We start from the raw sequence: 15,052 nt of genomic DNA, 5'->3' as shown, positions 1-15,052 counted from the left end.
GGGGAGAACTGCACCCCAGGGGGGAGCTGCACCCCAGGGGGGAGCTGCACCCCAGGTACCAGGGGGGGAAGTGACACCATGGGGGGAAGTGGCACCCCAGGGGGGAGCTGCACCCCAGGGGGGAACTGTACAATGGTGGGGAGCTGGACCCCCAGGGGAAGCGGCACCCCAGAGGGGAGCTGCCCCGGGGCCCCCATGGGCCCTGGCACCCCCTGCCAGACGCTGGCCTGTGGCAGCTGGGAGGTGACGGGGTGGAGCTGGGCGGGCTGGGAGGACACCGCCAGCCCTGGGACGGAGAGCAGCATGCCGGCAGGGACCGGTGGTGGCACGGCCGGAACACTGAAGCTCTGCAACCCTGTCGGCTGGGGGGTTGTAACGTGCCCCATTATGGCATCACCTCCTAACGACATCACACACGCAGGGGCCGGGACCCGGGACCAGCTGTGAGCCCCTCCACGGGCAATGGGGTCCTGGTCCCCCCGGCCCCCTCGCTCCATGGCCGCCCTCAGCCTCTGCTCAGCCACAGCCCAGGTGACACCCACCCTGTGCCTGCACCCTGCTGGGGGCTGCTCTGGGCAAAACCAGCCGTGGGATGCCCCTGCAGCTCATTAAGATTATTTAGCCTGGATAGGGAGCTCCCCGGGGGGAGGCCCCAGCTGCCCTTGCAGCAGCCCACGCAGGAGGAAGCTGAGGCCCAGGCTCGCTCATGCCAGTGAGGAGGCCACAAATCCTCTGTCACTGCCGTGCCTGCGGCCAGTTTGGAGGGGGGGAAGGTGCTGCCTGGGGCCGAGGAGAGGAGAGCCCCAGGGCGGACGGGGGGCCCCGTCCTGACTCCTCACTGGCTTCACTCCCGGGCAAGTGCTTCTCCTCTGCGCCAGGACGGAGAGCACAGCGGGGGCTGGAGAGCGTCCCCAGGAGCTGCATGGGCTCTGGGGGCATCCCTGAAGTGGGGTCTGTGGGAGCTGTTCGTGTCACATTGTGAAATTTTAGTCTATGTTTTTGAACAACTGAAGACATAATAAGCACTGGTTCGAGGGTCTTTCTGAGAATGTTTTACTAGTGTAGGCTTAACTGCTGCCTGTGGCATAATAGAATTCAATAGACCGGAAAAGGAAAAAGACAGGAGTTCCCCATTCCTTGTGGAAAACCTGCGCTTCAATATTAGTTCTCAATAAGCCCTGCAGTCCATTACTAACCTGCGGCCTGGGGACTTCAGTTCCTGCAAGCTGCTCCCACGGGTGGCTGGGAGGGAGGAGTGTGGTCGCAGTGGAGAAGAAAACGACGGGACTGTGCTCTGAATCCATGTTTTCATCATCATTAAAGATTGGTTTTTGTCTGACAACAGGGAGAATAGTATTAAAATCTCACCCTTCCCAAACTAACTTGGATACTATGCCCTGTGGTTTAAGATAATACAAGTAACCAGTTTTCTCAGTTTTTATAGTCCACTTTGTCATGGTAAAAACTTTTCTTTCACTAATTTGAGCAGTTTGGTTTTTTTTTCTAGACAAAGTAGTGGGTTACATTTACGGCTGATGGTTCAGATTGGTGTTTTTCTCTGGGTTTTGTGAGGTGTGGTGAGTTTGGCATTTTTCAGCTCCTTGACAGGAGGGGCAGAGTTCATGTTTCAGGGCTCATATGCCTCTGCTTTATTTTGACAGACAACGATACTTTGTTCGTAGAAGCATAACCATGTGCATTTATACGCGATTAGACATTAACTGATTCATTTACAAACTACACTGAGAAGTTTCCCGTAGTGATGCTTCCCTCTCAGATAAGCACAACTTTTTAAAAATTCCCTGTTAGCCGAAAACTGACAGCTTCCCCCTTCAACTTTTAAGCACTTGTGAGCATCTGACAAGGGTCCCTCTCTGAGATATTCTGGAGCAATAAGATGATCTCAAGTGGGTTTGGTTGTTTTTGTTTCTTCTCATTAACCACACGATCACTCTTAAGCTGTCATAGGTTTGGATTTTGTTTTGAACAAATACCATTACACTAGGTTGGAAACGCCTTTTTCAGTGACACTCGGAGGATATAGTGCAGACTTTCAGGATACAGTAGAGGTTAACTATTGCTATATTTTGATGTTAGAACTTGAATATGTGTTTGATTTTTTGCGAACAGATTGATGAGTCTTCTGCATCAATTTCTCTGGCGCAGCTTATTAAGGTATATACTTGTCAAATACTTAAAAAATAACAAGTGTTTGCTTTGTATTTTTAAATCTTATACTGTGATCTGTAGCTGGATAACTGTTGTAATGTGAACAAAACTTAATTTTTAATAATTTACAGTACTTGTTTTAACTTTACAATGTGTGCCTATTTTGTTACTGTCTTGTAAAGATTAGTTCCCAGTTTGGGAAGATAGAAGGGGAGTAACTTCTCAGCCGCAACATACTGTTGCAGTACTACTCACCTTCAGAACACAAAGAAGCAGCACTTCAGAAGCTCTTTTGCTGTTTCTCATTTTTTTCCTTAATTTTGCACTGGAAACTAACAGAATTTTCACAGAATAACTTAATTTGCTGTAAGTTGTGAACAGCCAAAAGAGAAGCGTTCCTGTACCACGCACAACTGCACGGCTATTTTCTAATTTCTAGTCACTGTATAGATCCATTCGTGGAACGCTGCACAGTTTCATGTAGACAGTGGACAACACAATCTCAGTTGTTTGAATGCAGGCTGTGGAAATTGTGTAAATGTACCTAATGGTTTGTAGGAACATACCATGTGTATGTGTGGCATATTAGCAGATGTGACTTTCTGAAGCTGTTGTAACGCCATGTTTTGCTATGGAACTGCTTGCCTTATTTGCTCAACGCTGTGTAACTTTGCCTGGGAAAGCACTAGTGATTGCACTGTGTGAAAAGGAGGAGTGCTAGCCAGGGAAATTACTAGTTTTTAAAGTGACAAGGATTAGAGAAGGTAGGACCCAATGCAGAGGAGCTAGTTCTTTCTTCTGAAAATAAAGGCTGGAGTTCATTACCAAGAAAGAGAAATCTCCTCTCCCTCCCAATGCAGAATTAAATTGTGTATATTTGGGAAGACAGAAAACCAACCAAACACACACAATTAGTTTGGAAGGTAGCCACCAAAAGAAATTGGTCTCCATTAGTGCTGTCCCTAAACGTACCCTTAGTTCTGTAAACTCATGTGAAGTTTTACTCTAAAATGTGAAACGCTGTCAAAGTGGTGTACGCATTGAAGCTTTCGAGAAAATTTAAGTGTTTCAGAAAAATGCAGGAACATGGCATAAAGCAGCTCAAAGCTGTTACTTATTCTAACCTCTTCAGTGCAGACTGGTTTAGCATGGAGGCAACGTGTTGCAAAAAAGTTTTCTGCATTATTATTACTACGTATGAAATGCTTTATTTGAATTTTGGTCTATGCCTAGTAATGCTTAGTCATTTTGGGACGTGTTTTGTAAACAGCTTGGGTTCAAACAAATTAGTCGAGTATCTGTAAAGTTTTCTCTAAATGTTAATGAAAATTATTTCATGGATGTCAACCTGGATTTTGTTACGGTTGAGAAAAAACTGTGTCTATGAAACGGCCATTTAACAAACTGTTGAAACTAGCTGGTTACTTTTGTGAATGAATTCATATAAAAACAGACACACGAGTGGTAGATCTGAGTGACAGGTGCTTGAAGGTCCAAATCATTTACAGTCGCTCCCTTAGGCCCTGCTTGTGTCTGCACTAGTGTGTAATAAAAACATTTGAACAAATACTACTGAAAAAAAAAATCAGCTGGCTTCAACAATGTGACGATCTCGTTCTGTGTAAGGTTTCTGTTACAATTTGCATGTTAAAAAGACACAGTCACCTGGAGAAAAACTGCAGGTTGTGCTGACTGTAGTTAAATCCCTTCATATGAAGAAGTTAGTAGGCAGGGGACGTGCCATTTGGGCTGCCAACAGCACATGACAGTCAAATTTCTACCAAAAAGGATCTTTTCCTGAGGCGTTATAAGAAGCTTGATTCCTTTTAAAGCTTCTGTATCTGAAGGCAAATTTCAGCAAGCAACATCTTCCCCAACTCTTAAGTTGTGTGTCCTTTTAATGCTGGAAAATGTTGTCCTGGGTTGAGTGAGTGGTGAAGTTTTTTGGTGGCAGGGGAGGGGGATATCGGGGCGGCCCCCTGTGAGAAGCTTCTCGAAGCTCCCCCAGCTCCACGTCAGCTCCACTTCTGTTTGGGAAATTGAGCCAATCGGCTGCGCCTCTGCGATAACGTATTTAAGAAGGGACGTGGTGACGGGCAGTCGGACTTGTGAGGAGGAGTCACTGCAGCTGCATGAACACCAAGGTCAGTGGAGGAACGGAGGAAGAAAGGAGGGGGGAGGTGTGCCGGAGCAGAGAACCCTCCTGTATCCTGTGGTGAGACGGCAGGGCGGCCCCCCCCTGCCACCCATGAAGATCTACGGTGGAGCAGACATTGATTTACAGCCTGTTGTTCCTGCTCGGATGATCAAGGTTCTGTGCCCGAAGAAGGCCGGGGTCTCATGGAAAAAGGTAGCCCCGCTGCTGTAATTCAGTGCTGGGAGGATTGCAGCATGCGGGGGAGTCCCACGCCGGAGCAGCTCGGGAAGGGCTGCAGCCGTGCGAAAGAATCCAGTCGGAGGAAGTTAGTGACCCATGACGGAGCAGTGTGGGGAACGCTGCGGCCCATGGGAGGAATTCAAGTCAGAGAAAGTTTGTGGAGGACTGTCTGCTGTGAGAGGGGGACCACGATGGAGCAGGGGGTAACAAGTTTTGGACACTCCCCTCACCGAACATGAAGGAAGTGGCAGCACTGACTGCACCCCCCATTCCCTGCCCCTGCACCACTGGGGGAGGAGGTAGAGATATCGGGAGCAGAACTGAGCCCGGGAAGAAGGGAGGGGTGGGGGGAAGGTGTTCTCAAGATGTGGCACTGCTTCTCACTGTCCTACTCTGTTATGTGTTGTTTGTGTCTGTAATAAATGTATGGGTTTTTTTCTTCCCCTAACGAGTCTGCCTTTTGCTCGTGATCATAAAAGGGGGATTTTCCCCCATCCCAGTCCTATCTTGAACCCCAAGCCTGGCTCTCTGTCCCTTCTCATTGCCGGAGGGGAAGGGAGAGAGAGGTGCTGCATTGTGGTTGGCTGTCAATCAGGCCTAAACCACAACAAATGTAAATAATGATACTTGCATAGAACTCTCTCAACTAAATGTACAGTGAAGACCTTCCCCTTCAAATAGTCTGGAGCTTGAGAATCAGTTTAAAACTACTGGACAATAATTTTTTTTCTACACATAACTTCAATCCACTTGGAAGAAAATTGGACTGGTTACGTAAGACTTTATGTAAGGTACAAACAGAGCCTAAGGTTTTGAGTGCCCAAGAATGCTCTTTTCAAGTAGGTTAAGAGGCACATAAACACCACGTCATGGCATAAGGACTCCCCAAAACACCTTCAGGAGAACTATATTTTATATAAGCAGCTGTTTTCATGCAACCTCAGCTAGGGTGGTCCTGCTCTTTACAGCATTAGGTGAGTGGTGTTGTCTTCAGCTGTGCGGGCTTAGATGTGTTTCTAATGTGTGTGTCAAATAACTGCCTGTTAAACAGACTGCCAATATGTCTGAAGCCAAAACTTCCAAAGAAGAGAAGATAAAAGCTATGATGATACAGTCTTGCCGGCAGTATGATCCAATCAAGTAAGTGTTGACAATGTCAAATCTGTTCTCTAAAGGCTATGGAAAAATTGTAGAGATGTTTGTTTGGACAAGAGTGACACATGCATACCTTTTTCTTTTTTTTTCCCCAAAAAATTTTAGTTACATGAAGAAATCCTTGGGTCTACCTCCACCATCATTTACTTGTTTTCGTTGCAGAAATCCTGGCCACTATATAAAGAACTGCCCAACAAATGGGGTAAGATTGTGGGGGACTTCTGGTGTTACTTTGTTTTTAATTGTTTTACCTCGGCAGTTATGTGACAAATACATGAATATTCATCTTGACAACTGTTCCTCTTGGGGTGAAATACAGAGGTTATATGGCAGTGGTGCAAAGCCCTTCAAATTTCAAGGGAAAGATGGAATTCTCAACATGAAATTTTCTTTTTTTCTAGGTCATAGACATTACATGTGCCCACAGATCTTCCTCTGTGAACTTGAATGCATATCTTCATATATTTCAATCTTGCTGAAATTTTTCTGTTAGAAAGTTCAAAACACTGCTCAAGCCTTTAGAGCATCCTGGCTATATTCATCAAGCAACCCTTAGGCTAAGTTAAAGGGGAGGATTAGAGCCTTTTGCTGCTCAAAATAATCAGTGAAATGTCATTGTAAGTGTGGGTCTTAAGATGAGATATGTCCGTATTTCTTTTCTTATCAGGACAAAAAAATTTGAGTCTGTTCCCAGAATTAAAAAAAGCACAGGAATTCCAAGGAGTTTCATGATGGAGGTGAAAGATCCCAATACAAAGGGTGCTGTGCTGACCAAGACAGGAAAATATGCAATACCAGCTATTAATGCGTAAGTATGGAATTACTGGGACTGACCAAAAAGTGAACGAGAGAAGCCGTGCGTAAATGCCTGAGTGACAGTGCAACCAAGCTGGCCATCGTCTGTAATTACGGGGAAGGAAGCATTGTCATTGGATCTTAACCTTGAAATCTGTGATACTTTCTAATATTAAAATAGGGAGCTCCTGCTGTTTGTGTCCCTGGAAATTGGTTAAGCTGCTGGTATGCTCGGAATCTGTATTTCTACAAAGCATTTCAGTACTGTTTACAGTGGAGTCGTTCCCTTTGAAAGCTCCTTTTACTTCTGGTTTATGTTTCAAAAGCTTTTTGAAAAATTTACCATAGAGCTATTGGACTGAGATGTCCTTCCCCTCTGGCTTTTACCAAAGCCCACGTGTGAAACAGACTGACATTTTCTTGTTGCTATAAATGAAGAAGGTACTACTGTGTGCTGACAAGAGTGGCTGTTTTAAAATGCACTTGGAAGCACTTCTGATTTTCTGTCATGGATCTCCTTTCATAGAAGCTGTAACACAGACTTCCATGTATAAAACATAATTACTCAGAGAGTAACTTTCCCCAAGCCTCCAATTTACATTCACCCTCTGGCAAAGGAGAGGTAGGATTCATGTCACCTGATTTCTAGATGTCAAAAATGATTTTTCCAGTCTGAGCTAATTTCTTAGATGATACAACAAATGGGAAAGTTCTGCAGAAGGAAAGTTGTTCCCCCCCTCCCTCTTCCAGTGTTGTGACTCTAGAAAAGTAGGTTAAACTAAATGCCTGTGTTTCTGAAGGCTAATGTGGAGTGAGAATTCTATCTATTATCCTCCTTTCATAAAAACCAAAGCTTGGAAAAGTTTTCCTTTATCCATCTTTAACTTTTTTCTTTTTCCTTCCCCACATACCCTCCAGGGAAGCTTATGCTAGAGGAAAGAAGGAGAAGCGTCCCTTCTTACCAGAGGAGCCATCCTCTTCCTCCTCAGACGGTGATCCTCTTCCAAAGGAGTTGATATGTCTCATTTGTAGAGATATCTTGACTGATGCCGCTGTTATTCCCTGCCGTGGAAACAGTTATTGTGATGAATGTTAGTGTTCCTCCCGTGTTTGTTAGATCAAAGCACCACATCTGATATTCTGAAAGCAGAAACAGGAGATAACAAAATTACTTTGCTAACAGCTCTATTTAATACTTAACTATACCCTGATTGGGAAAGAACCCTGCTCATAGAAATTAAGACAAAAAAAAGCAGAAAGGTTTTTTCCCTTTTTATGCATCTAGTTCAACCCTCTTTACTTGCAGAGGGACGGGTATGAGAGGAGTGCTTAATTGTGCAGGTGACTACAGTATTGGATATCAAATGCATTTAGCCTGTCCACAGCCTTTTCTCTCATGCAAAACTCTATGGCCAACGCTGGTGACTTCCTGTGATCTGCAACAAATAGCTAGTTAGGTATGTGATCCACATTCTTCTCCATGGCAGAGTCGGTTAAAACCTTCAGGACTTGAACATACTAATGACTGAGGTGCGTTTTACTCATTAACCTTGAGGTTGGTGACTTCGCACTGTTCTAGATAGTGGAAAAAAGACTAGTTGGAACATCAAGACACAGCCTACTCTACATCTTCAAATATTACAAGAGTGAAATGTCAAAACCGTATAGTGTTTTGCTGCGTACTATCAATTTTTTACACTACTGAACATTTATAGATTCAGGGTCTCAATTCAAGACCATATTCACCATCAATCATTTAAGTGTTTTTATAATTGACTAGAACTAACAAAATTTCCTTAGTTTGCCTACGAACTATTCTGATGATTCTAATTATTCACAGGTATTAGAACAGCATTACTGGAGTCTGAGGAACACACATGCCCAACGTGTCACCAGACAGATGTTTCTCCTGATGCTTTAATTGCCAACAAGTGCCTACGCCAGGTAACAGGAAGATTTTTACATCAACTGTTTGTAAGAAAAGTCTGTTTGTAAAAATCTGAAAGGGAAGAAAATACTAATTTACATCTCCTTAAGCAAGGCTGACTGAATAAAACTAGATTTATTTCTCAAATACATTATCTGTTGCTACAGAAGCATACAACTCTTTAGAGACAATCTGGCAAATTCAGGTCACGTGTTTGTTTAACATGATTGCCTCAGTTTGGTGTTAACACTGAAGTACTTTAAATACAGATACTCTGAGCTACCAGTCATTAATATCAGTGTTTAATGTGATGTGTTCATACAGCACAGAACGCTTTGGGCTGGAAGGGACCTTTAAAGATCATCCAGTCCCAACCCCTTCCACCAGCCCAGGGTGCCCATCCAACCTGGCCTTGAACCCTTCCAGGGAGGGGGCAGCCACAGCTCCTCTGGGCACCCTGGGCCAGCACACAGGGAAGAGTTTCTGCCTTATGTCTAATCTGACTATATCTGTGTGTTGGCTTATTTTGGGACTGATAGTATTTATGGGAGCACAGGAGTAATTTTACTCTGTGGGGGCTTTTGTCTGCATATCTCCTGGAGGTTCCTATTACCTTCTTGCAAATGTTTTTCTGCCTTCAGCAGGTGAACAACTTCAAAAATGGAACTGGCTACACAAAAAGGCTCTGTAGGCAGATTCAGCAGCAACAGCAGCAGCAGCCGCCACCACCTCCACCGCCACTCAGGGCTCCGACACCTCCTGCTGCTCTGGTGACGGCCTCTGAACTTTCTAAATCTTCCTCTGACAATCAGCAGTTTGTTGGAAGAGAACATAAGTTTTCTTTCAACATATGCAATAATATTTGTATTTTGCTGGAGCTTATTTTCCAACTGTTTGCATTTATTCACCAGGGCTATCAGGTTCCTGTACTAAAGCAGCCAACATTACCAAGTCTTCTGGGCCCCCAAGGACAATCAATACCCACAGCTGGTAAGTAACTGTAACTTTAGAATTTCTTCTAAAAAATTTTCTTCAGATAAAGTGAATGGGATTTTTTTCTTTTTCCTCTCCCCACACCAAAAGGTCACCCAATGAGAGCTGGTGGAGGCATCAGTCCAGGCTGGGAACTGTAAGTATTCTACAGAAATGAAATATATTGCTACTTGTAACCTGTTAAACAAGGCAGTAACACATAAATTATACAACAGCTGCTTTACAATGAAATAAGTATGCACAGATAGTTGTGGAGAATACAAGTGGTAATTAATTTTTAAATGGCTTCATTTGGCCTAACAGAGGGGTTCCTTCTTGCAATAAGATTATTTAAAATAAAACTCCAGTACATGACTCAAAGAGGACTCTGAAAAATTAACTCTTTTTGAGGAAACCATAATTACATATAAAAATGAAATCTAATTAAAGGATTGGGTGAAAATCCAGCCTTTTGATTAATGGCTGAATAGGGCTGAAGAAATTGATTTCCCAATAGAAATCAGCCACCAATAGATTTTTTTAGAAACCTAGTTAATATTGACAGATCAAATTACTGGAAGAGGCAATGCTGTTATTTTATGACAATTTTGAATGTCTTCAATTTAGTCATCTCAAATAGCCAAGCTGTTTTCTCTCAGCCAGAGAGAGAGGATCCTGTTTTATCTATTAGTGCAGTATCGAGTTATTCCTTCCTTTTGGTATATATTTGTTGTAGAGAGATTGTAAGGGTGCACTGTGTTTATAAAATCTTGAAGATCAGTCAAAACAAAAACCAGGATCCATCCCACAGATTGTCTAAGACCTCAAATTCAGTAAGAAAGAAAATAAAAAGTCAGGGACAAGAACAGGCCAAATACATCATCACGAGGCAACAACACAGGAAACGTGTGGAAGAGGTTAGAAGTCTGAGAGCAGATGAGTTAATCCCTGTGCAGTACGTTGAAGATCAGAAGTGTGAAGTATTAAGTGTATCGAGGAGTGGCAGAGGAGAAGTGGGCACTTGGCTCGTGGGAGATGGGAGTCTCTTTTAAGCACAGGCAGACTCCATCCACAGTTGCAAAGCTGAGTACACGGAGAGAAGACTGAGGGAACTGCTGGGGGTGAGGGTGTGGAAGGAAGTATGAGGATCGAGAAGTGAGTGTAGTCTCAAATGAACGGAAAGCAGGGAGGGAAAGTGCTCAAGGTGAGAACAAGAAGTGCTTGCCACTGTGCTCCTGCTTCGTTCCTTCACTCTTTCAAATCAGAGCACAGTGTAACAAACAGTGATACGTGTTTTGGGGTTTCTTTAGAAGTCCAGACTGAGGATGCCACACAGGGAACATATCCAAAGGACTCAGACCCCAACAGTACCAGCACCAACACCGGTCTTTGTGCCTGTGCCTACACCTCCCTTGCACCCTCCACCACCCCACTGCACCTCCTCTCCCACCGCGGGTACCACCACCACCACCATTTCCTCCTCAGTACACACCTGATCAGCCCCCATCTGCTGAGTGCACTGTCCCCCCTCCAGGATATCCCCCAGCTCCTGTAAACATGTCATCAGCTTGGGTGCCAACAGCAGCACCAGCGGCTCATTCAGATCCCACCCCAACGACACGAGCACCTCCTTTACAGAATCATAGAATCACTGAGATTAGAAAAGGCCTTTAAGATCATCAAGTCCAACCGTTATCCCAACAATGCCAAGCCCACCACTATACCACATCCCCAAGCACAAAATCTACACGTCTTTTAAATATCTCCAGGGATGGTGACTCCACCATCCCTGGTCAGCCTGCTCCAACGCTCAACAATCCTTTCATTGAAAAAATTTTTCTTAATGTTGATCTAAATCTCCCCTGGAGCAACTTGAGGCCATTTCCTCTTGTCCTATCCCTTGTTAGCTGGGAAAAGACACTGACACTCATCTCGCTGCAACCTCCTTTCAGGTAGTTGTAGAGGGTGATGAGGTCTCCCCTTGGCCTCCTTTCCTCCAGGCTAAACAACCCCCAGTTCCCTCAGACACTCCTCATCAGACTTGTTCTTTAGAGTCTTCACATCTTCATTGCCCTTCTCTGGACATGCTCCAGCACCTCGATGTCTTTCTGGCAGTGAGGGGCCCAAAGCTGAACCCAGTATAGGAGGTGCAGCCTCACCGGGGCCGAGTGCAGGGGGACGGTCACTGCCCTGGTCCTGCTGGGATTTCTGACACCAGCCAGGCTGCTCTCGGCCTCCCTTACCTAGGGAGGAGTTTTCCAGAGGACAACAGAGACTTAAAGTAGAGTAGGCATTTGGCTCAATGAAGTTGCGCTGGTTTTCGTGTTTATATTTTGATAGCGTATCGCACTGCAGTTACACTGCATCTGACATGAGCAAAAATGGCATTGTGTTCCTTCCAATATACTTTTTCGTTGCAGGTGGTAAATGTGCAAAACTAAACCAAGACACAAGTAATTCTAAAACTTTCCCTAAGCCTTGTAGGAATTCTAAACTGCTTTTGCTTACATAGGATGTCCACCTTTTGCATTTGCATGCAGTATACATTTTCTCATATTGGCCGTGTTTTGTTTCTTGGTGTCTTTTGGTAAAAAAGGTCAAATTAGAATTGGAATAAAGGTTCAACTTCTTTTAACAGGGAAAAGCAAAAATCCAAACTTGATGAGATTACAAACGATTCTGCCAAGGAACTGTTGGAATATAAAAAGATTCAGAAGGAGCGTAGGCGTTCATTTCCCAGGTAACTGGAAATTAATAATTTTCCTGTCTGTAATGGAGCAGCAGATTGTCTAGAAGAATCAGGAGGAGTTCCACTCCACCTCTCTCTCGTTAGATGGACTGGATGATTCAAGGGATTAGCAGTGATAGGGGTTTCAAATGTAGGTTAGTAGCTCCAATATGGTAGAGATTACAGCTGACCGACAGCGATAATTTGGCAGCAGTTCTTACAGAGCAGGTGTGTCTTTCGGTAAAGCTTCTCTGCAGTGACGTCCTTCACCTCCTGACAGCCATGAGGAGGCCAGAAACTGAATAGGTGCAGCTGCTGGATTTTGTGTGCCTCCCTGCTCTGATTGTAACCATTACCACAAAGCACTTCAGAGGAGATATGGGAGAGAAATTGTCTTCATTTCCACTTTTGGTTATCTCATGTGGATACATGGAGAGATTTTAACCTGGACTGCCAGCTGGTGGCTTTCACTAGTAATTTCTTGATATTTTAAAATTTTTCTTAGGAACTGAAAGGTCAGACATGTTTGTAGAGAAATCTTAAATTGGTAAAGGACTTTGAGAGGAGGCATGATGCTCATGAACATATGTGGAATAATGTGAAATGGCCCTTTAAAAAATAACAAAAGAAAAACTTGTGAAGAAGAAACTCTGGGTAGCTGATGTTTTTTATCCCCAGAATTCACTTGGGCAGGAGTCAGAATAGCTCTCTCTTAGTACTGCCATCAGTATCTTTCCTTGAATAATGGCCTCATGGCATATTACTAGACGCTGAGTTTAACAGCTTTTAGATATGACTTTTCCTGAAATGCGGGCACTATCCTCGGTTAGAGCTAGAGCTACGTACAAAAATTTGCTAGGGTATCTGTCTAGAAGTCCTGTATGTAAGATTGCAGCACAAGTACTTTGCATCCTGTACAAGGTCCCAAATAAATAAGTAGGGAAGTTAAACAGACTAAGCTGGCACTGTAAAATGGAGCTTTACTGTCTTCAGGTGAAATCGTGTTCTCTTGGTATTTGTTACCGTTCTCTAGCCATTAAAACTTGCTCTTTCTGCATCTTACTGCAACAAAAATGATTTGCACCGCAGGTGGTTGTGGAGTAGTGAAAATATACACGTAGCAGTAGAAGCCAGTAACAGCACCTTAAATCAGTCAATAGCTCTGGTAGTTCATGTGATAGAAGTAAGTGGAAATAGATGTACCCTTCCTGTGTGTTTTCACACTAACAAAGCAGCAGTTCTGTCTTGTAAGTGGAAACCTTTGCGTGTTGCCAAATTCTTCAGTGCGAAGTAGCATTATGTCAGCATCTGAAAGAAGCTTTGACATGAGCATATGGAGAGGAAAAAAAGCCAAACCAAATTTGGGAGGGAAAAAAATGGGGAGAGTTATTCTTTTGAGTTAATTTCATTTATTTTTACTGTGTTGTGTTTTTCTTAAGGTCCAAGTTTCCCTGCAGTGCTTCATCTTACAGTAGAAGTTTGTATAGCTACTCCGAGGCAAGATCGGGTTCTTCCCGCACTCGCTCCTACTCTCGATCGTTTCGTCATTCCCGTTCTCGTTCCTACTCGCGATCGCCACCGTACCCAGGAAGAGGCAAAGGGAAGAGGCACAACCATCGTTCTAGGTCAAGGCCATGTGGTTATGATCAAGGTTCAAGGTCAAGATCACCCACATCCAGAAGGTCCCATTCACGGTCAAGGTCTCCAGTATTTAAAGGCCAGCCTCCCCCTAAACTTAGAAGGAGAGAGGGAGCATTTTAACAGATATAAAGAGCTCCACCATATGATATGAAAGCTTTTTATGGCAGATCTGTTGGCTTTAGCGATCCATTTGACAAAGGACTGACGCAGAGAATGGGAAAGGAACTATAGGGAAAAATTTTACAAGGGCTGTGCTGTTGACACTCAAACTTGACCTCCAGTAAACAGAGAGGACTTTTCTCCAGCTGGGTTTGGTCCACTTGGGACGAGATGGGAGGGCTCACCAAATGCTCGGGAATGTAGGAAGGATTATTCTGGTGGGCAGAGCTACCAAAGTCATAATAGAGCTGGAAATTACGCTGAAAAACCGTCTGGAAGAGAGAGCGATGGCGTCAAAGACCCTACAAAATCCAAAGAGAAGGCGGTGGAAAAGCCACTGGAAGATGACGAAGGAAAGAAACATAAAAATTACCAGAAGAGAGGACAATGGGAGGAGAATTAAGGATTTCCCAGTCCTGAGTGGTATGGGAGATGGGAGACAACCAAGGGAACCAGTTACAGCAGCAGATGTTAAAACAAACTCTGTTCCCAAGCAGAGATGATGCCACCCCTGTGAGAGATAAGTTATGGAAGCAGATGCTATTGCTTTCAGACCAACCTCTGAAAAGGAGAAAAAAGAGAAGAATAAACCAAAAGAGAAGTATAAGCCAAACCCAAAAATTGAAGCGGCAGAGAAGAAAGTAGAAGTGGCCGTTCCTCCCAAGAAAGTCAATATAGTAACTCCAGCTAAAGTTCCCAAGAGCAGGTGGACACCGATCATGAAAAATCTCCTTGACAGGAACCTCCTGTGAAAAAAGTGGAGGAGTAGACAGCTTTAATTCCTTTATGTTCTTAATTCATCTTCATATGATCTCTTGTCAGGCATTTTTGAACTTGTGCATGCTCTTTATTTTGAAGAGAAGCACACAGCATCATTTCTCTTTTCTTGGTATTTAGCTACAGCTGCCAACCTTTCCAGAGCAGAGTTATGCTGTAAAACTTATTTTTTTTTTTTTTTTTTGTGGGGAGAGCAAGAGCAATCTCAGGAAAGGATCTGCCCTGTAACAGTCACATTAAGAAGAAGTGGTAATGACTGCAAACGTGACTTTCAAGTAACTCAGCTGGGCTAATAGATGTTCAAATAAGCTTACTGCCCTCAGACCAAAATCTTAATTGGAACAGATAATTA

General features: G+C 43.9%; 1 pseudogene; it reads left to right on the top strand.

The window, feature by feature from the left end:
- Nucleotides 1-5,597: 5,597 nt before the first annotated feature.
- Nucleotides 5,598-14,692, top strand: LOC122154355 (annotated as a pseudogene).
- Nucleotides 14,693-15,052: the final 360 nt, after the last annotated feature.

Source organism: Tyto alba, unplaced genomic scaffold (assembly GCF_018691265.1).
Source record: "Tyto alba isolate M040663 unplaced genomic scaffold, T.alba_DEE_v4.0 Super-Scaffold_39, whole genome shotgun sequence".
Lineage (NCBI taxonomy): Eukaryota > Metazoa > Chordata > Aves > Strigiformes > Tytonidae > Tyto > Tyto alba.
This window is presented reverse-complemented; position numbering and strand designations above follow the sequence as displayed.